Source organism: Amblyomma americanum, chromosome 5 (genome assembly GCF_052857255.1).
Source record: "Amblyomma americanum isolate KBUSLIRL-KWMA chromosome 5, ASM5285725v1, whole genome shotgun sequence".
Classification (NCBI taxonomy): Eukaryota; Metazoa; Arthropoda; class Arachnida; order Ixodida; family Ixodidae; genus Amblyomma; species Amblyomma americanum.
Window position 1 is genome coordinate 7,770,069 of NC_135501.1, and position 24,655 is coordinate 7,794,723.

Here is a 24,655-nt window from a genome sequence, read left to right on the forward strand (position 1 = left end):
ACAAGCTGTTTTAGACCGAAACGAGCTAAATCTGAACACATCGGTTATGCAAGTGTCCATGTGATACGCGTCAAATCTTTTTCTCCTATAACTGCGTGAAAAGCATGTATTCTTGCTTAAAACAACGAAACAAGCTGTTTTAGACCAAAACGAGCTAAATCTGAACACATCGGTTTTAAATGTGTCCGTGTGATACCTATCAAAACTTTTTCTCTTATAACCGCGCGAAAAGCATGTATTCGTGCTTAATACAACGAAACAAGCTGTTTTAGACCGAAACGAGCTAAATCTGAAGCCATCGGTTTTACAAGTGTCCATTTGATACGCGTCAAAACTTTTTCTCTTATAACTGCGCGTAAAGCCTGTATTCTTGCTTAAAACAACGAAACAAGCTGTTTTAGACCAAAACGAGTTAAATCTGAACACATCGGTTTTACAAGTGTCTGTGTGATACGACTCAAAACTTTTTTCTCCTAAACTGCGCGAAAAGCATGTATTCTTGCTTAACACAACGAAACAAGCTGTTTTAGGCCGAAACGAGCTAAATCTGAACACATCGGTTTTGCAAGTGTCCTAGTGATACGCGTCAAAACATTTTCTCCTATAACTGCGCGAAAAGCATGTATTCTTGCTTAAAACAACGAAATAGCTGTTTAAGAACGAAGCGAGCTAGATCTGAACACATCGGTTTTACAAGTGTGTGATACGAGTCAAAACGTTTTCTATTATAACTGCGCGAAAAGCATGTATTCTTGTTTAAAACAACGAAACAAGCTGTTTTAGACAGGAACGAGTTAAATCTGAACACATCGGTTTTACAAGTGTCCGTGTGATACGCGTCGAAACTTTTTCTCTTATAACTGCGCGTAAAGCCTGTATTCTTGCTTAAAACAACGAATCAAGCTGTTTAAGAACGAAGCGAGCTAGATCTGAACACATCGGTTTTACAAGTGTGTGATACGAGTCAAAACGTTATCTATTATAACTGCGCGAAAAGCATGTATTCATGTTTAAAACAACGAAACAAGCTGTTTTAGACCTTTAGACCTAAACGAGCTTAATCTGAACACATCGGTTTTACAAGTGTCCGTGTGATACGCGTCGAAACTTTTTCTCTTATAACTGCGCGAAAAGCATGTATTCTTGCTTAAAACAACGAAATAGCTGTTTAAGAACGAAGCGAGCTAGATCTGAACACATCGGTTTTACAAGTGTGTGATACGAGTCAAAACGTTTTCTATTATAACTGCGCGAAAAGCATGTATTCTTGTTTAAAACAACGAAACAAGCTGTTTTAGACAGGAACGAGTTAAATCTGAACACATCGGTTTTACAAGTGTCCGTGTGATACGCGTCGAAACTTTTTCTCCTATAACTGCGCGTAAAGCCTGTATTCTTGCTTAAAACAACGAATCAAGCTGTTTAAGAACGAAGCGAGCTAGATCTGAACACATCGGTTTTACAAGTGTGTGATACGAGTCAAAACGTTATCTATTATAACTGCGCGAAAAGCATGTATTCATGTTTAAAACAACGAAACAAGCTGTTTTAGACCTTTAGACCTAAACGAGCTTAATCTGAACACATCGGTTTTACAAGTGTCCGTGTGATACGCGTCGAAACTTTTTCTCCTATAACTGCGCGTAAAGCCTGTATTCTTGCTTAAAACAACGAATCAAGCTGTTTAAGAACGAAGCGAGCTAGATCTGAACACATCGGTTTTACAAGTGTGTGATACGAGTCAAAACGTTATCTATTATAACTGCGCGAAAAGCATGTATTCATGTTTAAAACAACGAAACAAGCTGTTTTAGACCTTGACCGAAACGAGCTTAATCTGAACACATCGGTTTTACAAGTGTCCGTGTGATACGCGTCGAAACTTTTTCTCTTATAACTGCGCGAAAAGCCTGTATTCTTGCTTAAAACAACGAAACAAGCTGTTTTAGAACGAAGCGAGCTTAATTTGAACACATCGGTAATCTTTTTCTCCTATAACTGCGCGAAAAGCATGTATTCTTGCTTAACACAACGAAACTAGCTGTTTTAGACCGAAACGAGCTAAATCTGAACACATCGGTTATGCAAGTGTCCATGTAATACGCGTCAAATCTTTTTCTCCTATAACTGCGGGTAAAGCATGTATTCTTGCTTAAAACAACGAAACAAGCTGTTTTAGACCGAAACGAGCTAAATCTGAACACATCGGTTTTAAAAGTGTCCGTGTGATACCTATCAAAACTTTTTCTCTTATAACTGAGAGAAAAGCATGTATTCGCGCTTAAAACAACAAAACACGGTGTTTTAGACCGAAACGAGCTAAATCTGAACATACCGGTTTTACAAGTGTCCATGTGATACGCGTCAAAACGTTTTCTCTTGTAACTGCGCGAAAAGCATGTATTCTTGCTTAATACAACGAAACAAGCTGTTTTAGACGGAAACGAGTTAAATCTGAACACATCCGTTTTACAAGTGTCCGTATGATACGCGTCAAAACTTTTTCTCTTATAACTGCGCGAAAAGCATGTATTCTTGTTTAAAACAAAGAAACAAGTTGTTTTAGAACGAAGCGAACTAGATCTGAACGCATCGGTTTTACAAGTGTCCGTGTGATACCTATCAAAACTTTTTCTCTTATAACTGCGCGAAAAGCATGCATTCGTGCTTAATACAACGAAACAAGCTGTTTTAGACCGAAACGAGCTAAATCTGAAGCCATCGGTTTTACAAGTGTCCATTTGATACGCGTCAAAACTTTTTCTCTTATAACTGCGCGTAAAGCCTGTATTCTTGCTTAAAACAACGAAACAAGCTGTTTTAGACCAAAACGAGTTAAATCTGAACACATCGGTTTTACAAGTGTCAATGTGATACGCGTCAAAACTTTTTCTCCTGTAACTGAGCGAAAAGCATGTATTCTTGTTTAAAACAACGAAACCAGCTGTTTTAGACCGGAACGAGTTAAATCTGAACACATCGGTTATACAAGTGTCCGTGTGATACGCGTCAAAACTTTTTCTCTTATAACTGCGCGAAAAGCAAATATTCGTGCTTAAAACAACGAAACAACCTGTTTTAGACCGAAACGAGTTAAATCTGAACACATCGGTTTTACAAGTGTCTGTGTGATACGACTCAAATCTTTTTTCTCCTATAACTGCGCGAAAAGCATGTATTCTTGCTTAACACAACGAAACAAGCTGTTTTAAACCGAAACGAGCTAAATCTGAACACATCGGATTTACAAGTGTCCATGTGATACGCGTCAAAACATTTTCTCCTATAACTGCGCGAAAAGCATGTATTCGTGCTTAAAACAACGAAACAAGCTGTTTTAAAACGAAGCGAGCTAGATCTGAACACATCGGTTTTACAAGTGTCCGTGTGATACCTATCAAAACGTTTTCTCTTATAACTGCGCGAAAAGCATGTATTCGTGCTTAATACAACGAAACAAGCTGTTTTAGACCGAAACGAGCTAAATCTGAACACATCGGTTTTGCAAGTGTCCATGTGATATGCGTAAAAACTTTTTCTCTTGTAACTGCACGAAATGCATGTATTCGTGCTTAATACAACGAAACAAGCTGTTTTAGACCTAAACGAGCTAAATCTGAACACATCGGTTTTACAAGTGTTTGTGTGATACGAGTCAAAACTTTTTCTGTTATAACTGCGCGAAAAGCCTGTATTCTTGCTTAAAACAACGAAACAAGCTGTTTTAGAACGAAGCGAGCCTAATCTGAACACATCGGTAATCTTTTTCTCCTATAACTGCGCGAAAAGCGTGTATTCTTGCTTAACACAACGAAACAATCTGTTTTAGACCGAAACGAGCTAAATCTGAACACATCGGTTATGCAAGTGTCCATGTGATACGCGTCAAATCTTTTTCTCCTATAACTGCGTGAAAAGCATGTATTCTTGCTTAAAACAACGAAACAAGCTGTTTTAGACCAAAACGAGCTAAATCTGAACACATCGGTTTTAAATGTGTCCGTGTGATACCTATCAAAACTTTTTCTCTTATAACCGCGCGAAAAGCATGTATTCGTGCTTAATACAACGAAACAAGCTGTTTTAGACCGAAACGAGCTAAATCTGAAGCCATCGGTTTTACAAGTGTCCATTTGATACGCGTCAAAACTTTTTCTCTTATAACTGCGCGTAAAGCCTGTATTCTTGCTTAAAACAACGAAACAAGCTGTTTTAGACCAAAACGAGTTAAATCTGAACACATCGGTTTTACAAGTGTCTGTGTGATACGACTCAAAACTTTTTTCTCCTAAACTGCGCGAAAAGCATGTATTCTTGCTTAACACAACGAAACAAGCTGTTTTAGACCGAAACGAGCTAAATCTGAACACATCGGTTTTGCAAGTGTCCTAGTGATACGCGTCAAAACATTTTCTCCTATAACTGCGCGAAAAGCATGTATTCTTGCTTAAAACAACGAAATAGCTGTTTAAGAACGAAGCGAGCTAGATCTGAACACATCGGTTTTACAAGTGTGTGATACGAGTCAAAACGTTTTCTATTATAACTGCGCGAAAAGCATGTATTCTTGTTTAAAACAACGAAACAAGCTGTTTTAGACAGGAACGAGTTAAATCTGAACACATCGGTTTTACAAGTGTCCGTGTGATACGCGTCGAAACTTTTTCTCTTATAACTGCGCGAAAAGCCTGTATTCTTGCTTAAAACAACGAAACAAGCTGTTTTAGAACGAAGCGAGCTTAATCTGAACACATCGGTTTTACAAGTGTCCGTGTGATACGCGTCAAATCTTTTTCTCCTATAACTGCGCGAAAAGCATGTATTCTTGCCTAAAACAACGAAACAAGCTGTTTTAGACCGAAACGAGTTAAATCTGAACACATCGGTTTTACAAGTGTCTGTGTGATACGAGTCAAAACGTTTTCTGTTATAACTGCGCGTAAAGCCTGTATTCTTGCTTAAAACAACGAATCAAGCTGTTTAAGAACGAAGCGAGCTAGATCTGAACACATCGGTTTTACAAGTGTGTGATACGAGTCAAAACGTTATCTATTATAACTGCGCGAAAAGCATGTATTCATGTTTAAAACAACGAAACAAGCTGTTTTAGACCTTTAGACCGAAACGAGCTTAATCTGAACACATCGGTTTTACAAGTGTCCGTGTGATACGCGTCGAAACTTTTTCTCTTATAACTGCGCGAAAAGCCTGTATTCTTGCTTAAAACAACGAAACAAGCTGTTTTAGATTGAAGCGAGCTTAATCTGAACACATCGGTTTTACAAGTGTCCGTGTGATACGCGTCAAATCTTTTTCTCCTATAACTGCGCGAAAAGCATGTATTCTTGCTTAAAACAACGAAACAAGCTGTTTTAGACCGAAACGAGTTAAATCTGAACACATCGGTTTTACAAGTGTCTGTGTGATACGAGTCAAAACGTTTTCTGTTATAACTGCGCGTAAAGCCTGTATTCTTGCTTAAAACAACGAATCAAGCTGTTTAAGAACGAAGCGAGCTAGATCTGAACACATCGGTTTTACAAGTGTGTGATACGAGTCAAAACGTTATCTATTATAACTGCGCGAAAAGCATGTATTCATGTTTAAAACAACGAAACAAGCTGTTTTAGACCTTTAGACCGAAACGAGCTTAATCTGAACACATCGGTTTTACAAGTGTCCGTGTGATACGCGTCGAAACGTTTTCTCTTATAACTGCGCGAAAAGCCTGTATTCTTGCTTAAAACAACGAAACAAGCTGTTTTAGAAAGAAGCGAGCTTAATCTGAACACATCGGTTTTACAAGTGTCCGTGTGATACGCGTCAAATCTTTTTCTCCTATAACTGCGCGAAATGCATGTATTCGTGCTTAGTACAACGAAACAAGCTGTTTTAGACCGAAACGAGCTAAATCTGAACACATCGGTTTTACAAGTGTCTGTGTGATACGAGTCAAAACGTTTTCTGTTATAACTGCGCGTAAAGCCTGTATTCTTGCTTAAAACAACGAATCAAGCTGTTTAAGAACGAAGCGAGCTAGATCTGAACACATCGGTTTTACAAGTGTGTGATACGAGTCAAAACGTTATCTATTATAACTGCGCGAAAAGCATGTATTCATGTTTAAAACAACGAAACAAGCTGTTTTAGACCTTTAGACCGAAACGAGCTTAATCTGAACACATCGGTTTTACAAGTGTCCGTGTGATACGCGTCGAAACTTTTTCTCTTATAACTGCGCGAAAAGCCTGTATTCTTGCTTAAAACAACGAAACAAGCTGTTTTAGAACGAAGCGAGCTTAATCTGAACACATCGGTAATCTTTTTCTCCTATAACTGCGCGAAAAGCCTGTATTCTTGCTTAAAACAACGAAACAAGCTGTTTTAGAACGAAGCGAGCTTAATCTGAACACATCGGTTTTACAAGTGTCCGTGTGATACGCGTCAAATCTTTTTCTCCTATAACTGCGCGAAAAGCATGTATTCTTGCTTAAAACAACGAAACAAGCTGTTTTAGACCGAAACGAGTTAAATCTGAACACATCGGTTTTACAAGTGTCTGTGTGATACGAGTCAAAACGTTTTCTGTTATAACTGCGCGTAAAGCCTGTATTCTTGCTTAAAACAACGAATCAAGCTGTTTAAGAACGAAGCGAGCTAGATCTGAACACATCGGTTTTACAAGTGTGTGATACGAGTCAAAACGTTATCTATTATAACTGCGCGAAAAGCATGTATTCATGTTTAAAACAACGTTACAAGCTGTTTTAGACCTTTAGACCGAAACGAGCTTAGTCTGAACACATCGGTTTTACAAGTGTCCGTGTGATACGCGTCGAAACTTTTTCTCTTATAACTGCGCGAAAAGCCTGTATTCTTGCTTAAAACAACAAAACAAGCTGTTTTAGAACGAAGGGAGCTTAATCTGAACACATCGGTTTTACAAGTGTCCGTGTGATACGCGTCAAATCTTTTTCTCCTATAACTGCGCGAAATGCATGTATTCGTGCTTAATACAACGAAACAAGCTGTTTTAGACCGAAACGAGCTAAATCTGAACACATCGGTTTTACAAGTGTCTGTGTGATACGAGTCAAAACGTTTTCTGTTATAACTGCGCGTAAAGCCTGTATTCTTGCTTAAAACAACGAATCAAGCTGTTTAAGAACGAAGCGAGCTAGATCTGAACACATCGGTTTTACAAGTGTGTGATACGAGTCAAAACGTTATCTATTATAACTGCGCGAAAAGCATGTATTCATGTTTAAAACAACGAAACAAGCTGTTTTAGACCTTTAGACCGAAACGAGCTTAATCTGAACACATCGGTTTTACAAGTGTCCGTGTGATACGCGTCGAAACTTTTTCTCTTATAACTGCGCGAAAAGCCTGTATTCTTGCTTAAAACAACGAAACAAGCTGTTTTAGAACGAAGCGAGCTTAATCTGAACACATCGGTAATCTTTTTCTCCTATAACTGCGCGAAAAGCATGTATTTTTGCTTAACACAACGAAACTAGCTGTTTTAGACCGAAACGAGCTAAATCTGAACACATCGGTTATGCAAGTGTCCATGTAATACGCGTCAAATCTTTTTCTCCTATAACTGCGGGTAAAGCATGTATTCTTGCTTAAAACAACGAAACAAGCTGTTTTAGACCGAAACGAGCTAAATCTGAACACATCCGTTTTACAAGTGTCCGTATGATACGCGTCAAAACGTTTTCTCTTATAACTGCGCGAAAAGCATGTATTCTTGTTTAAAACAAAGAAACAAGTTGTTTTAGAACGAAGCGAACTAGATCTGAACGCATCGGTTTTACAAGTGTCCGTGTGATACCTATCAAAACTTTTTCTCTTATAACTGCGCGAAAAGCATGCATTCGTGCTTAATAAAACGAAACAAGCTGTTTTAGACCGAAACGAGCTAAATCTGAAGACTTTGGTTTTACAAGTGTCAATGTGATACGCGTCAAAACTTTTTCTCCTGTAACTGCGCGAAAAGCATGTATTCTTGTTTAAAACAACGAAACCAGCTGTTTTAGACCGGAACGAGTTAAATCTGAACACATCGGTTTTACAAGTGTCCGTGTGATACGCGTCAAAACTTTTTCTCTTATAACTGCGCGAAAAGCAAATATTCGTGCTTAAAACAACGAAACAACCTGTTTTAGACAGAAACGAGTTAAATCTGAACACATCGGTTTTACAAGTGTCTGTGTGATACGACTCAAATCTTTTTTCTCCTATAACTGCGCGAAAAGCATGTATTCTTGCTTAACACAACGAAACAAGCTGTTTTAAACCGAAACGAGCTAAATCTGAACACATCGGATTTACAAGTGTCCATGTGATACGCGTCAAAACATTTTCTCCTATAACTGCGCGAAAAGCATGTATTCGTGCTTAAAACAACGGAACAAGCTGTTTTAAAACGAAGCGAGCTAGATCTGAACACATCGGTTTTACAAGTGTCCGTGTGATACCTATCAAAACGTTTTCTCTTATAACTGCGCGAAAAGCATGTATTCGTGCTTAATACAACGAAACAAGCTGTTTTAGACCGAAACGAGCTAAATCTGAACACATCGGTTTTGCAAGTGTCCATGTGATATGCGTAAAAACTTTTTCTCTTGTAACTGCACGAAATCCATGTATTCGTGCTTAATACAACGAAACAAGCTGTTTTAGACCTAAACGAGCTAAATCTGAACACATCGGTTTTACAAGTGTTTGTGTGATACGAGTCAAAACTTTTTCTGTTATAACTGCGCGAAAAGCCTGTATTCTTGCTTAAAACAACGAAACAAGCTGTTTTAGAACGAAGCGAGCTTAATCTGAACACATCGGTAATCTTTTTCTCCTATAACTGCGCGAAAAGCGTGTATTCTTGCTTAACACAACGAAACAAGCTGTTTTAGACCGAAACGAGCTAAATCTGAACACATCGGTTATGCAAGTGTCCATGTGATACGCGTCAAATCTTTTTCTCCTATAACTGCGTGAAAAGCATGTATTCTTGCTTAAAACAACGAAACAAGCTGTTTTAGACCAAAACGAGCTAAATCTGAACACATCGGTTTTAAATGTGTCCGTGTGATACCTATCAAAACTTTTTCTCTTATAACCGCGCGAAAAGCATGTATTCGTGCTTAATACAACGAAACAAGCTGTTTTAGACCGAAACGAGCTAAATCTGAAGCCATCGGTTTTACAAGTGTCCATTTGATACGCGTCAAAACTTTTTCTCCTATAACTGCGCGTAAAGCCTGTATTCTTGCTTAAAACAACGAAACAAGCTGTTTTAGACCAAAACGAGTTAAATCTGAACACATCGGTTTTACAAGTGTCTGTGTGATACGACTCAAAACTTTTTTCTCCTAAACTGCGCGAAAAGCATGTATTCTTGCTTAACACAACGAAACAAGCTGTTTTAGACCGAAACGAGCTAAATCTGAACACATCGGTTTTGCAAGTGTCCTAGTGATACGCGTCCAAACATTTTCTCCTATAACTGCGCGAAAAGCATGTATTCTTGCTTAAAACAACGCAACAAGCTGTTTTAGACCAAAACGAGCTAAATCTGAACACATCGGTTTTACAAGTTTCCGTGTGATACGCGTCAAAACTTTTTCTCTTATAACTGCGCGAAAAGCATGTATTCTTGCTTAAAACAACGAAACAAGCTGTTTTAGAAAGAAGCGAGCTAGATCTGAACACATCGGTTTTACAAGTGTCCGTGTGATACCTATCAAAACTTTTTATCTTATAACTGCGCGAAAAGCATGTATTCGTGCTTAATACAACGAAACAAGCTGTTTTAGACCGAAACGAGCTAAATCTGAACACATCGGATTTACAAGTGTCCATGTGATACGCGTCAAAACTTTTTCTCCTGTACCTGCGCGAAAAGCATGTATTCTTGCTTAAAACAACGAAACAAGCTGTTTAGACCAAAACGAGTTAAATCTGAACACATCGGTTTTACAAGTGTCTGTGTGATACGTGTCAAAACCTTTCTGTTATAACTGCGCGAAAAGCCTGTATTCTTGCTTAAAACAACGAAACAAGCTGTTTTAGAACGAAGCGAGCTTAATCTGAACACATCGGTTTTACAAGTGTGTGATACGAGTCAAAACGTTATCTATTATAACTGCGCGAAAAGCATGTATTCATGTTTAAAACAACGAAACAAGCTGTTTTAGACCTTTAGACCGAAACGAGCTTAATCTGAACACATCGGTTTTACAAGTGTCCGTGTGATACGCGTCGAAACTTTTTCTCTTATAACTGCGCGAAAAGCCTGTATTCTTGCCTAAAACAACGAAACAAGCTGTTTTAGATTGAAGCGAGCTTAATCTGAACACATCGGTTTTACAAGTGTCCGTGTGATACGCGTCAAATCTTTTTCTCCTATAACTGCGCGAAAAGCATGTATTCTTGCTTAAAACAACGAAACAAGCTGTTTTAGACCGAAACGAGTTAAATCTGAACACATCGGTTTTACAAGTGTCTGTGTGATACGAGTCAAAACGTTTTCTGTTATAACTGCGCGTAAAGCCTGTATTCTTGCTTAAAACAACGAATCAAGCTGTTTAAGAACGAAGCGAGCTAGATCTGAACACATCGGTTTTACAAGTGTGTGATACGAGTCAAAACGTTATCTATTATAACTGCGCGAGAAGCATGTATTCATGTTTAAAACAACGAAACAAGCTGTTTTAGACCTTTAGACCGAAACGAGCTTAATCTGAACACATCGGTTTTACAAGTGTCCGTGTGATACGCGTCGAAACTTTTTCTCTTATAACTGCGCGAAAAGCCTGTATTCTTGCTTAAAACAACGAAACAAGCTGTTTTAGAACGAAGCGAGCTTAATCTTAACACATCGGTTTTACAAGTGTCCGTGTGATACGCGTCAAATCTTTTTCTCCTATAACTGCGCGAAATGCATGTATTCGTGCTTAGTACAACGAAACAAGCTGTTTTAGACCGAAACGAGCTAAATCTGAACACATCGGTTTTACAAGTGTCTGTGTGATACGAGTCAAAACGTTTTCTGTTATAACTGCGCGTAAAGCCTGTATTCTTGCTTTAAACAACGAATCAAGCTGTTTAAGAACGAAGCGAGCTAGATCTGAACACATCGGTTTTACAAGTGTGTGATACGAGTCAAAACGTTATCTATTATAACAGCGCGAAAAGCATGTATTCATGTTTAAAACAACGAAACAAGCTGTTTTAGACCTTTAGACCGAAACGAGCTTAATCTGAACACATCGGTTTTACAAGTGTCCGTGTGATACGCGTCGAAACTTTTTCTCTTATAACTGCGCGAAAAGCCTGTATTCTTGCTTAAAACAACGAAACAAGCTGTTTTAGAACGAAGCGAGCTTAATCTGAACACATCGGTAATCTTTTTCTCCTATAACTGCGCGAAAAGCCCGTATTCTTGCTTAAAACAACGAAACAAGCTGTTTTAGAACGAAGCGAGCTTAATCTGAACACATCGGTTTTACAAGTGTCCGTGTGATACGCGTCAAATCTTTTTCTCCTATAACTGCGCGAAAAGCATGTATTCTTGCTTAAAACAACGAAACAAGCTGTTTTAGACCGAAACGAGTTAAATCTGAACACATCGGTTTTACAAGTGTCTGTGTGATACGAGTCAAAACGTTTTCTGTTATAACTGCGCGTAAAGCCTGTATTCTTGCTTAAAACAACGAATCAAGCTGTTTAAGAACGAAGCGAGCTAGATCTGAACACATCGGTTTTACAAGTGTGTGATACGAGTCAAAACGTTATCTATTATAACTGCACGAAAAGCATGTATTCATGTTTAAAACAACGTTACAAGCTGTTTTAGACCTTTAGACCGAAACGAGCTTAATCTGAACACATCGGTTTTACAAGTGTCCGTGTGATACGCGTCGAAACTTTTTCTCTTATAACTGCGCGAAAAGCCTGTATTCTTGCTTAAAACAACGAAACAAGCTGTTTTAGAACGAAGGGAGCTTAATCTGAACACATCGGTTTTACAAGTGTCCGTGTGATACGCGACAAATCTTTTTCTCCTATAACTGCGCGAAATGCATGTATTCGTGCTTAATACAACGAAACAAGCTGTTTTAGACCGAAACGAGCTAAATCTGAACACATCGGTTTTACAAGTGTCTGTGTGATACGAGTCAAAACGTTTTCTGTTATAACTGCGCGTAAAGCCTGTATTCTTGCTTAAAACAACGAATCAAGCTGTTTAAGAACGAAGCGAGCTAGATCTGAACACATCGGTTTTACAAGTGTGTGATACGAGTCAAAACGTTATCTATTATAACTGCGCGAAAAGCATGTATTCATGTTTAAAACAACGAAACAAGCTGTTTTAGACCTTTAGACCGAAACGAGCTTAATCTGAACACATCGGTTTTACAAGTGTCCGTGTGATACGCGTCGAAACTTTTTCTCTTATAACTGCGCGAAAAGCCTGTATTCTTGCTTAAAACAACGAAACAAGCTGTTTTAGAACGAAGCGAGCTTAATCTGAACACATCGGTAATCTTTTTCTCCTATAACTGCGCGAAAAGCATGTATTTTTGCTTAACACAACGAAACTAGCTGTTTTAGACCGAAACGAGCTAAATCTGAACACATCGGTTATGCAAGTGTCCATGTAATACGCGTCAAATCTTTTTCTCCTATAACTGCGGGTAAAGCATGTATTCTTGCTTAAAACAACGAAACAAGCTGTTTTAGACCGAAACGAGCTAAATCTGAACATACCGGTTTTACAAGTGTCCATGTGATACGCGTCAAAACGTTTTCTCTTGTAACTGCGCGAAAAGCATGTATTCTTGCTTAATACAACGAAACAAGCTGTTTTAGACGGAAACGAGTTAAATCTGAACACATCCGTTTTACAAGTGTCCGTATGATACGCGTCAAAACGTTTTCTCTTATAACTGCGCGAAAAGCATGTATTCTTGTTTAAAACAAAGAAACAAGTTGTTTTAGAACGAAGCGAACTAGATCTGAACGCATCGGTTTTACAAGTGTCCGTGTGATACCTATCAAAACTTTTTCTCTTATAACTGCGCGAAAAGCATGCATTCGTGCTTAATAAAACGAAACAAGCTGTTTTAGACCGAAACGAGCTAAATCTGAAGACTTTGGTTTTACAAGTGTCAATGTGATACGCGTCAAAACTTTTTCTCCTGTAACTGCGCGAAAAGCATGTATTCTTGTTTAAAACAACGAAACCAGCTGTTTTAGACCGGAACGAGTTAAATCTGAACACATCGGTTTTACAAGTGTCCGTGTGATACGCGTCAAAACTTTTTCTCTTATAACTGCGCGAAAAGCAAATATTCGTGCTTAAAACAACGAAACAACCTGTTTTAGACCGAAACGAGTTAAATCTGAACACATCGGTTTTACAAGTGTCTGTGTGATACGACTCAAATCTTTTTTCTCCTATAACTGCGCGAAAAGCATGTATTCTTGCTTAACACAACGAAACAAGCTGTTTTAAACCGAAACGAGCTAAATCTGAACACATCGGATTTACAAGTGTCCATGTGATACGCGTCAAAACATTTTCTCCTATAACTGCGCGAAAAGCATGTATTCGTGCTTAAAACAACGAAACAAGCTGTTTTAAAACGAAGCGAGCTAGATCTGAACACATCGGTTTTACAAGTGTCCGTGTGATACCTATCAAAACGTTTTCTCTTATAACTGCGCGAAAAGCATGTATTCGTGCTTAATACAACGAAACAAGCTGTTTTAGACCGAAACGAGCTAAATCTGAACACATCGGTTTTGCAAGTGTCCATGTGATATGCGTAAAAACTTTTTCTTTTGTAACTGCACGAAATCCATGTATTCGTGCTTAATACAACGAAACAAGCTGTTTTAGACCTAAACGAGCTAAATCTGAACACATCGGTTTTACAAGTGTCCGTGTGATACGCGTCGAAACTTTTTCTCTTATAACTGCGCGAAAAGCCTGTATTCTTGCTTAAAACAACGAAACAAGCTGTTTTAGAACGAAGCGAGCTTAATCTGAACACATCGGTAATCTTTTTCTCCTATAACTGCGCGAAAAGCATGTATTTTTGCTTAACACAACGAAACTAGCTGTTTTAGACCGAAACGAGCTAAATCTGAACACATCGGTTATGCAAGTGTCCATGTAATACGCGTCAAATCTTTTTCTCCTATAACTGCGGGTAAAGCATGTATTCTTGCTTAAAACAACGAAACAAGCTGTTTTAGACCGAAACGAGCTAAATCTGAACATACCGGTTTTACAAGTGTCCATGTGATACGCGTCAAAACGTTTTCTCTTGTAACTGCGCGAAAAGCATGTATTCTTGCTTAATACAACGAAACAAGCTGTTTTACACGGAAACGAGTTAAATCTGAACACATCCGTTTTACAAGTGTCCGTATGATACGCGTCAAAACGTTTTCTCTTATAACTGCGCGAAAAGCATGTATTCTTGTTTAAAACAAAGAAACAAGTTGTTTTAGAACGAAGCGAACTAGATCTGAACGCATCGGTTTTACAAGTGTCCGTGTGATACCTATCAAAACTTTTTCTCTTATAACTGCGCGAAAAGCATGCATTCGTGGTTAATAAAACGAAACAAGCTGTTTTAGACCGAAACGAGCTAAATCTGAAGACTTTGGTTTTACAAGTGTCAATGTGATACGCGTCAAAACTTTTTCTCCTGTAACTGCGCGAAAAGCATGTATTCTTGTTTAAAACAACGAAACCAGCTGTTTTAGACCGGAACGAGTTAAATCTGAACACATCGGTTTTACAAGTGTCCGTGTGATACGCGTCAAAACTTTTTCTCTTATAACTGCGCGAAAAGCAAATATTCGTGCTTAAAACAACGAAACAACCTGTTTTAGACCGAAACGAGTTAAATCTGAACACATCGGTTTTACAAGTGTCTGTGTGATACGACTCAAATCTTTTTTCTCCTATAACTGCGCGAAAAGCATGTATTCTTGCTTAACACAACGAAACAAGCTGTTTTAAACCGAAACGAGCTAAATCTGAACACATCGGATTTACAAGTGTCCATGTGATACGCGTCAAAACATTTTCTCCTATAACTGCGCGAAAAGCATGTATTCGTGCTTAAAACAACGAAACAAGCTGTTTTAAAACGAAGCGAGCTAGATCTGAACACATCGGTTTTACAAGTGTCCGTGTGATACCTATCAAAACGTTTTCTCTTATAACTGCGCGAAAAGCATGTATTCGTGCTTAATACAACGAAACAAGCTGTTTTAGACCGAAACGAGCTAAATCTGAACACATCGGTTTTGCAAGTGTCCATGTGATATGCGTAAAAACTTTTTCTCTTGTAACTGCACGAAATCCATGTATTCGTGCTTAATACAACGAAACAAGCTGTTTTAGACCTAAACGAGCTAAATCTGAACACATCGGTTTTACAAGTGTTTGTGTGATACGAGTCAAAACTTTTTCTGTTATAACTGCGCGAAAAGCCTGTATTCTTGCTTAAAACAACGAAACAAGCTGTTTTAGAACGAAGCGAGCTTAATCTGAACACATCGGTAATCTTTTTCTCCTATAACTGCGCGAAAAGCGTGTATTCTTGCTTAATACAACGAAACAAGCTGTTTTAGACCGAAACGAGCTAAATCTGAACACATCGGTTTTGCAAGTGTCCATGTGATATGCGTAAAAACTTTTTCTTTTGTAACTGCACGAAATCCATGTATTCGTGCTTAATACAACGAAACAAGCTGTTTTAGACCTAAACGAGCTAAATCTGAACACATCGGTTTTACAAGTGTCCGTGTGATACGCGTCGAAACTTTTTCTCTTATAACTGCGCGAAAAGCCTGTATTCTTGCTTAAAACAACGAAACAAGCTGTTTTAGAACGAAGCGAGCTTAATCTGAACACATAGGTAATCTTTTTCTCCTATAACTGCGCGAAAAGCATGTATTTTTGCTTAACACAACGAAACTAGCTGTTTTAGACCGAAACGAGCTAAATCTGAACACATCGGTTATGCAAGTGTCCATGTAATACGCGTCAAATCTTTTTCTCCTATAACTGCGGGTAAAGCATGTATTCTTGCTTAAAACAACGAAACAAGCTGTTTTAGACCGAAACGAGCTAAATCTGAACATACCGGTTTTACAAGTGTCCATGTGATACGCGTCAAAACGTTTTCTCTTGTAACTGCGCGAAAAGCATGTATTCTTGCTTAATACAACGAAACAAGCTGTTTTAGACGGAAACGAGTTAAATCTGAACACATCCGTTTTACAAGTGTCCGTATGATACGCGTCAAAACGTTTTCTCTTATAACTGCGCGAAAAGCATGTATTCTTGTTTAAAACAAAGAAACAAGTTGTTTTAGAACGAAGCGAACTAGATCTGAACGCATCGGTTTTACAAGTGTCCGTGTGATACCTATCAAAACTTTTTCTCTTATAACTGCGCGAAAAGCATGCATTCGTGCTTAATAAAACGAAACAAGCTGTTTTAGACCGAAACGAGCTAAATCTGAAGACTGGTTTTACAAGTGTCAATGTGATACGCGTCAAAACTTTTTCTCCTGTAACTGCGCGAAAAGCATGTATTCTTGTTTAAAACAACGAAACCAGCTGTTTTAGACCGGAACGAGTTAAATCTGAACACATCGGTTTTACAAGTGTCCGTGTGATACGCGTCAAAACTTTTTCTCTTATAACTGCGCGAAAAGCAAATATTCGTGCTTAAAACAACGAAACAACCTGTTTTAGACCGAAACGAGTTAAATCTGAACACATCGGTTTTACAAGTGTCTGTGTGATACGACTCAAATCTTTTTTCTCCTATAACTGCGCGAAAAGCATGTATTCTTGCTTAACACAACGAAACAAGCTGTTTTAAACCGAAACGAGCTAAATCTGAACACATCGGATTTACAAGTGTCCATGTGATACGCGTCAAAACATTTTCTCCTATAACTGCGCGAAAAGCATGTATTCGTGCTTAAAACAACGAAACAAGCTGTTTTAAAACGAAGCGAGCTAGATCTGAACACATCGGTTTTACAAGTGTCCGTGTGATACCTATCAAAACGTTTTCTCTTATAACTGCGCGAAAAGCATGTATTCGTGCTTAATACAACGAAACAAGCTGTTTTAGACCGAAACGAGCTAAATCTGAACACATCGGTTTTGCAAGTGTCCATGTGATATGCGTAAAAACTTTTTCTCTTGTAACTGCACGAAATCCATGTATTCGTGCTTAATACAACGAAACAAGCTGTTTTAGACCTAAACGAGCTAAATCTGAACACATCGGTTTTACAAGTGTTTGTGTGATACGAGTCAAAACTTTTTCTGTTATAACTGCGCGAAAAGCCTGTATTCTTGCTTAAAACAACGAAACAAGCTGTTTTAGAACGAAGCGAGCTTAATCTGAACACATCGGTAATCTTTTTCTCCTATAACTGCGCGAAAAGCGTGTATTCTTGCTTAACACAACGAAACAAGCTGTTTTAGACCGAAACGAGCTAAATCTGAACACATCGGTTATGCAAGTGTCCATGTGATACGCGTCAAATCTTTTTCTCCTATAACTGCGTGAAAAGCATGTATTCTTGCTTAAAACAACGAAACAAGCTGTTTTAGACCAAAACGAGCTAAATCTGAACACATCGGTTTTAAATGTGTCCGTGTGATACCTATCAAAACTTTTTCTCTTATAACCGCGCGAAAAGCATGTATTCGTGCTTAATACAACGAAACAAGCTGTTTTAGACCGAAACGAGCTAAATCTGAAGCCATCGGTTTTACAAGTGTCCATTTGATACGCGTCAAAACTTTTTCTCCTATAACTGCGCGTAAAGCCTGTATTCTTGCTTAAAACAACGAAACAAGCTGTTTTAGACCAAAACGAGTTAAATCTGAACACATCGGTTTTACAAGTGTCTGTGTGATACGACTCAAAACTTTTTTCTCCTAAACTGCGCGAAAAGCATGTATTCTTGCTTAACACAACGAAACAAGCTGTTTTAGACCGAAACGAGCTAAATCTGAACACATCGGTTTTGCAAGTGTCCTAGTGATACGCGTCAAAACATTTTCTCCTATAACTGCGCGAAAAGCATGTATTCTTGCTTAAAACAACGCAACAAGCTGTTTTAGACCAAAACGAGCTAAATCTGAACACATCGGTTTTACAAGTTTCCGTGTGATACGCGTCAAAACTTTTTCTCTTATAACTGCGCGAAAAGCATGTATTCTTGCTTAAAACAACGAAACAAGCTGTTTTAGAACGAAGCGAGCTAGATCTGAACACATCGGTTTTACAAGTGTCCGTGTGATACCTATCAAAACTTTTTATCTTATAACTGCGCGAAAAGCATGTATTCGTGCTTAATAGAACGAAACAAGCTGTCTTAGACCGAAACGAGCTAAATCTGAACACATCGGATTTACAAGTGTCCATGTGATACGCGTCAAAACTTTTTCTCCTGTAACTGCGCGAAAAGCATGTATTCTTGTTTAAAACAACGAAACCAGCTGTTTTAGACCGGAACGAGTTAAATCTGAACACATCGGTTTTACAAGTGTCCGTGTGATACGCGTCAAAACTTTTTGTCTTATAACTGCGCGAAAAGCAAATATTCGTGCTTAAAACAACGAAACAACCTGTTTTAGACCGAAACGAGTTAAATCTGAACACATCGGTTTTACAAGTGTCTGTGTGATACGACTCAAATCTTTTTTCTCCTATAACTGCGCGAAAAGCATGTATTCTTGCTTAACACAACGAATCAAGCTGTTTTAAACCGAAACGAGCTAAATCTGAACACATCGGATTTACAAGTGTCCATGTGATACGCGTCAAAACATTTTCTCCTATAACTGCGCGAAAAGCATGTATTCGTGCCTAAAACAACGAAACAAGCTGTTTTAAAACGAAGCGAGCTAGATCTGAACACATCGGTTTTACAAGTGTCCGTGTGATACCTATCAAAACGTTTTCTCTTATAACTGCGCGAAAAGCATGTATTCGTGCTTAATACAACGAAACAAGCTGTTTTAGACCAAAACGAGCTAAATCTGAACACATCGGTTTTGCAAGTGTCCTTGTGATATGCGTAAAAACTTTTTCTCTTGTAACTGCACGAAATGCATATATTCGTGCTTAATACAACGAAACAAGCTGTTTTAGACCTAAACGAGCTAAATCTGAACACATCGGTTTTACAAGTGTTTGTGTGATACGAGTCAAAACTTTTTCTGTTATAACTGCGCGAAAAGCCTGTATTCTTGCTTAAAACAACGAAACAAGCTGTTTTAGAACGAAGCGAGCTTAATCTGAACACATCGGTAATCTTTTTCTCCTATAACTGCGCGAAAAGCGTGTATTCTTGCTTAACACAACGAAACAAGCTGTTTTAGACCGAAACGAGCTAAATCTGAACACATCGGTTATGCAAGTGTCCACATGATACGCGTCAAATCTTTTTCTCCTATAACTGCGGGAAAAGCATGTATTCTTGCTTAAAACAACGAAACAAGCTGTTTTAGACCAAAACGAGCTAAATCTGAACACATCGGTTTTAAATGTGTCCGTGTGATACCTATCAAAACTTTTTCTCTTATAACTGCGCGAAAAGCATGTATTCGTGCTTAATACAACGAAACAAGCTGTTTTAGACCGAAACGAGCTAAATCTGAAGCCATCGGTTTTACAAGTGTCCATTTGATACGCGTCAAAACTTTTTCTCTTATAACTGCGCGTAAAGCCTGTATTCTTGCTTAAAACAACGAAACAAGCTGTTTTAGACCAAAACGAGTTAAATCTGAACACATCGGTTTTACAAGTGTCTGTGTGATACGACTCAAAACTTTTTTCTCCTAAACTGCGCGAAAAGCATGTATTCTTGCTTAACACAACGAAACAAGCTGTTTTAGACCGAAACGAGCTAAATCTGAACACATCGGTTTTGCAAGTGTCCTAGTGATACGCGTCAAAACATTTTCTCCTATAACTGCGCGAAAAGCATGTATTCTTGCTTAAAACAACGCAACAAGCTGTTTTAGACCGAAACGAGCTAAATCTGAACACATCGGTTTTACAAGTTTCCGTGTGATACGCGTCGAAACTTTTTCTCTTATAACTGCGCGAAAAGCATGTATTCTTGCTTAAAACAACGAAACAAGCTGTTTTAGAACGAAGCGAGCTAGATCTGAACACATCGGTTTTACAAGTGTCCGTGTGATACCTATCAAAACTTTTTATCTTATAACTGCGCGAAAAGCATGTATTCGTGCTTAATACAACGAAACAAGCTGTTTTAGACCGAAACGAGCTAAATCTGAACACATCGGATTTACAAGTGTCCATGTGATACGCGTCAAAACTTTTTCTCCTGTACCTGCGCGAAAAGCATGTATTCTTGCTTAAAACAACGAAACAAGCTGTTTTAGACCAAAACGAGTTAAATCTGAACACATCGGTTTTACAAGTGTCTGTGTGATACGTGTCAAAACTTTTTGTCCTGTAACTGCGCGAAAAGCATGTATTCGTGCTTAATACAACGAAACAAGCTGTTTTAGACCGAAACGAGCTGAATCTGAAGACATCGGTTTTACAAGTGTCCATGTGATACGCGTCAAAACTTTTTCTCCTGTACCTGCGCGAAAAGCATGTATTCTTGCTTAAAACAACGCAACAAGCTGTTTTAGAACGAAGCGAGCTAGATCTGAACACATCGGTTTTACAAGTGTCCGTGTGATACCTATCAAAACTTTTTATCTTATAACTGCGCGAAAAGCATGTATTCTTGCTTAATACAACGAAACAAGCTGTTTTAGACCGAAACGAGCTAAATCTGAACACATCGGATTTACAAGTGTCCATGTGATTCGCGTCAAAACTTTTTCTCCCGTACCTGCGCGAAAAGCATGTATTCTTGCTTAAAACAACGAAACAAGCTGTTTTAGACCAAAACGAGTTAAATCTGAACACATCGGTTTTACAAGTGTCTGTGTGATACGTGTCAAAACTTTTTGTCCTGTAACTGCTCGAAAAGCATGTATTCGTGCTTAATACAACGAAACAAGCTGTTTTAGACCGAAACGAGCTGAATCTGAAGACATCGGTTTTACAAGTGTCCATGTGATACGCGTCAAAACTTTTTCTCCTGTACCTGCGCGAAAAGCATGTATTCTTGCCTAAAACAACGAAACAAGCTGTTTTAGAAGAAAACGAGTTAAATCTGAACACATCGGTTTTACAAGTGTCTGTGTGATACGAGTCAAATCTTTTTCTCCTATAACTGCGCGAAAAGCATGTATTCTTGCTTAAAACAACGAAACAAGCTATTTTAGACCGGAACGATTTAAATCTGAAAACATCGGTTTTGCAAGTGTCCGTGTGATACGCGTCAAAACTTTTCTCTTATATCTGCGCGAAAAGCATGTATTCTTGCTTAAAACAACGAAACAACCTGTTTTAGACCGAAACGAGGTAAATCTGAACACATCGGTTTTACAAGTGTCTGTGTGATACGACTCAAAACCTTTTTCTCCTATAACTGCGCGAAAAGCATGTATTCTTGCTTAACACAACGAAACAAGCTGTTTTAGACCGAAACGAGCTAAATCTGAACACATCGTTTTTGCAAGTGTCCATGTGATACGCGTCAAAACATTTTCTCCTATAACTGCGCGTTAAGCATGTATTCTTCCTTAAAACAACGCAACAAGCTGTCCTAGACCGAAACGAGCTAAATCTGAACACATCGGTTTTAAAAGTGATCGTGTGATACCTATCAAAACTTTTTCTCTTATAACTGCGCGAAAATCATGTATTCGTGCTTAATACAACGAAACAAGCTGTTTTAGACCGAAACGAGCTAAATCTGAAGCCATCGGTTTTACAAGTGTCCATTTGATACGCGTCAAAACTTTTTCTGTTAAAACTGCGCGTAAAGCCTGTATTCTTGCTTAAAACAACGAAATAGCTGTTTAAGAACGAAGCGAGCTAGATCTGAACACATCGGTTTTACAAGTGTGTGATACGAGTCAAAACGTTTTCTATTATAACTGCGCGAAAAGCATGTATTCTTGTTTAAAACAACGAAACAAGCTGTTTTAGACAGGAACGAGTTAAATCTGAACACATCGGTTTTACAAGTGTCCGTGTGATACGCGTCGAAACTTTTTCTCTTATAACTGCGCGAAAAGCCTGTATTCTTGCTTAAAACAACGAAACAAGCTGTTTTAGAACGAAGCGAGCTTAATCTGAACACATCGGTTTTACAAGTGTCCGTGTGATACGCGTCAAATCTTTTTCTCCTATAACTGCGCGAAAAGCATGTATTCTTGCTTAAAACAACGAAACAAGCTGTTTTAGACCGAAACGAGATAAATCTGAACACATCGGTTTTACAAGTGTCTGTGTGATACGAGTCAAAACTTTTTCTCTTATAACTGCGCGTAAAGCCTGTATTCTTGCTTAAAACAACGAAACAAGCTGTTTAAGAACGAAGCTAGCTAGATCTGAACACATCGGTTTTACAAGTGTCTGTGATACGTCAAAACTTTTTCTTCTATAACTGCGCGAAAAGCATGTATTCGTGCTTAATACAACGAAACAAGCTGTTTTAGACCGAAACGAGCTAAATCTGAACACATCGGTTTTACGTGTCCATGTGATACGCGTCAAAACATTTTCTCCTATAACTGCGCGAAAAGCATGTATTCGTGCTTAAAACAACGAAACACGGTGTTTTAGACCGAAACGAGCTAAATCTGAACATATCGGTTTTACAAGTGTCCATGTGATACGCGTCAAAACGTTTTCTTTTGTAACTGCGCGAAAAGCATGTATTCTTGCTTAATACAACGAAACAAGCTGTTTTAAACCGAAACGAGTTAAATCTGAACACATCCGTTTTACAAGTGTCCGTGTGATACGCGTCAAAACTTTTTCTCTTATAACTGCGCGAAAAGCATGTATTCGTGCTTAATACAACGAAACGAGCTGTTTTAGACCGAAACGACCTAAATCTGAAAACATTGGTTTTCAAAACTTTTTCTCCTGTAACTGCGCGAAAAGCATGTATTCTTGTTTAAAACAACGAAACCAGCTGTTTTAGACCGGAGCGAGTTAAATCTGAACACATCGGTTTTACAAGTGTCCGTGTGATACGCGTCAACTTTTTCTCTTAAAACTGCGCGAAAAGCATGTATTCTTGCTTAAAACAACGAAACAACCTGTTTTAGACCGAAACGAGTTAAATCTGAACACATCGGTTTTCAAGTGTCTATGTGATACGCGTCAAAACATTTTCTCCTATAACTGCGCGAAAAGCATGTATTCGTGCTTAAAACAACGAAACAATCTGTTTTAGACCGAAACGAGCTAAATCTGAACACATCGGTTATGCAAGTGTCCATGTGATACGCGTCAAATTTTTTCTCCTATAACGGCGGGAAAAGCATGTATTCTTGCTTAAAACAACGAAACAAGCTGTTTTAGACCGAAACGAGTTAAATCTGAACACATCGGTTTTAAAAGTGTCCGTGTGATACCTATCAAAACTTTTTCTCTTATAACTGCGCGAAAAGCATGTATTCGTGCTTAATACAACGAATCAAGCTGTTTTAGACCGAAACGAGCTAAATCTGAAGCCATCAGTTTTACAAGTGTCCATTTGATACGCGTCAAAACTTTTTCTGTTAAAACTGCGCGTAAAGCCTGTATTCTTGCTTAAAACAACGAAATAGCTGTTTAAGAACGAAGCGAGCTAGATCTGAACACATCGGTTTTACAAGTGTGTGATACGAGTCAAAACGTTTTCTATTATAACTGCGCGAAAAGCATGTATTCTTGTTTAAAACAACGAAACAAGCTGTTTTAGACAGGAACGAGTTAAATCTGAACACATCGGTTTTACAAGTGTCCGTGTGATACGCGTCGAAACTTTTTCTCTTATAACTGCGCGAAAAGCCTGTATTCTTGCTTAAAACAACGAAACAAGCTGTTTTAGAACGAAGCGAGCTTAATCTGAACACATCGGTTTTACAAGTGTCCGTGTGATACGCGTCAAATCTTTTTCTCCTATAACTGCGCGAAAAGCATGTATTCTTGCTTAAAACAACGAAACAAGCTGTTTTAGACCGAAACGAGATAAATCTGAACACATCGGTTTTACAAGTGTCTGTGTGATACGAGTCAAAACTTTTTCTCTTATAACTGCGCGTAAAGCCTGTATTCTTGCTTAAAACAACGAAACAAGCTGTTTAAGAACGAAGCTAGCTAGATCTGAACACATCGGTTTTACAAGTGTCTGTGATACGTCAAAACTTTCTCTTCTATAACTGCGCGAAAAGCATGTATTCGTGCTTAATACAACGAAACAAGCTGTTTTAGACCGAAACGAGCTAAATCTGAACACATCGGTTTTACGTGTCCATGTGATACGCGTCAAAACATTTTCTCCTATAACTGCGCGAAAAGCATGTATTCGTGCCTAAAACAACGAAACACGGTGTTTTAGACCGAAACGAGCTAAATCTGAACATATCGGTTTTACAAGTGTCCATGTGATACGCGTAAAAACTTTTTCTCTTGTAACTGCACGAAATGCAT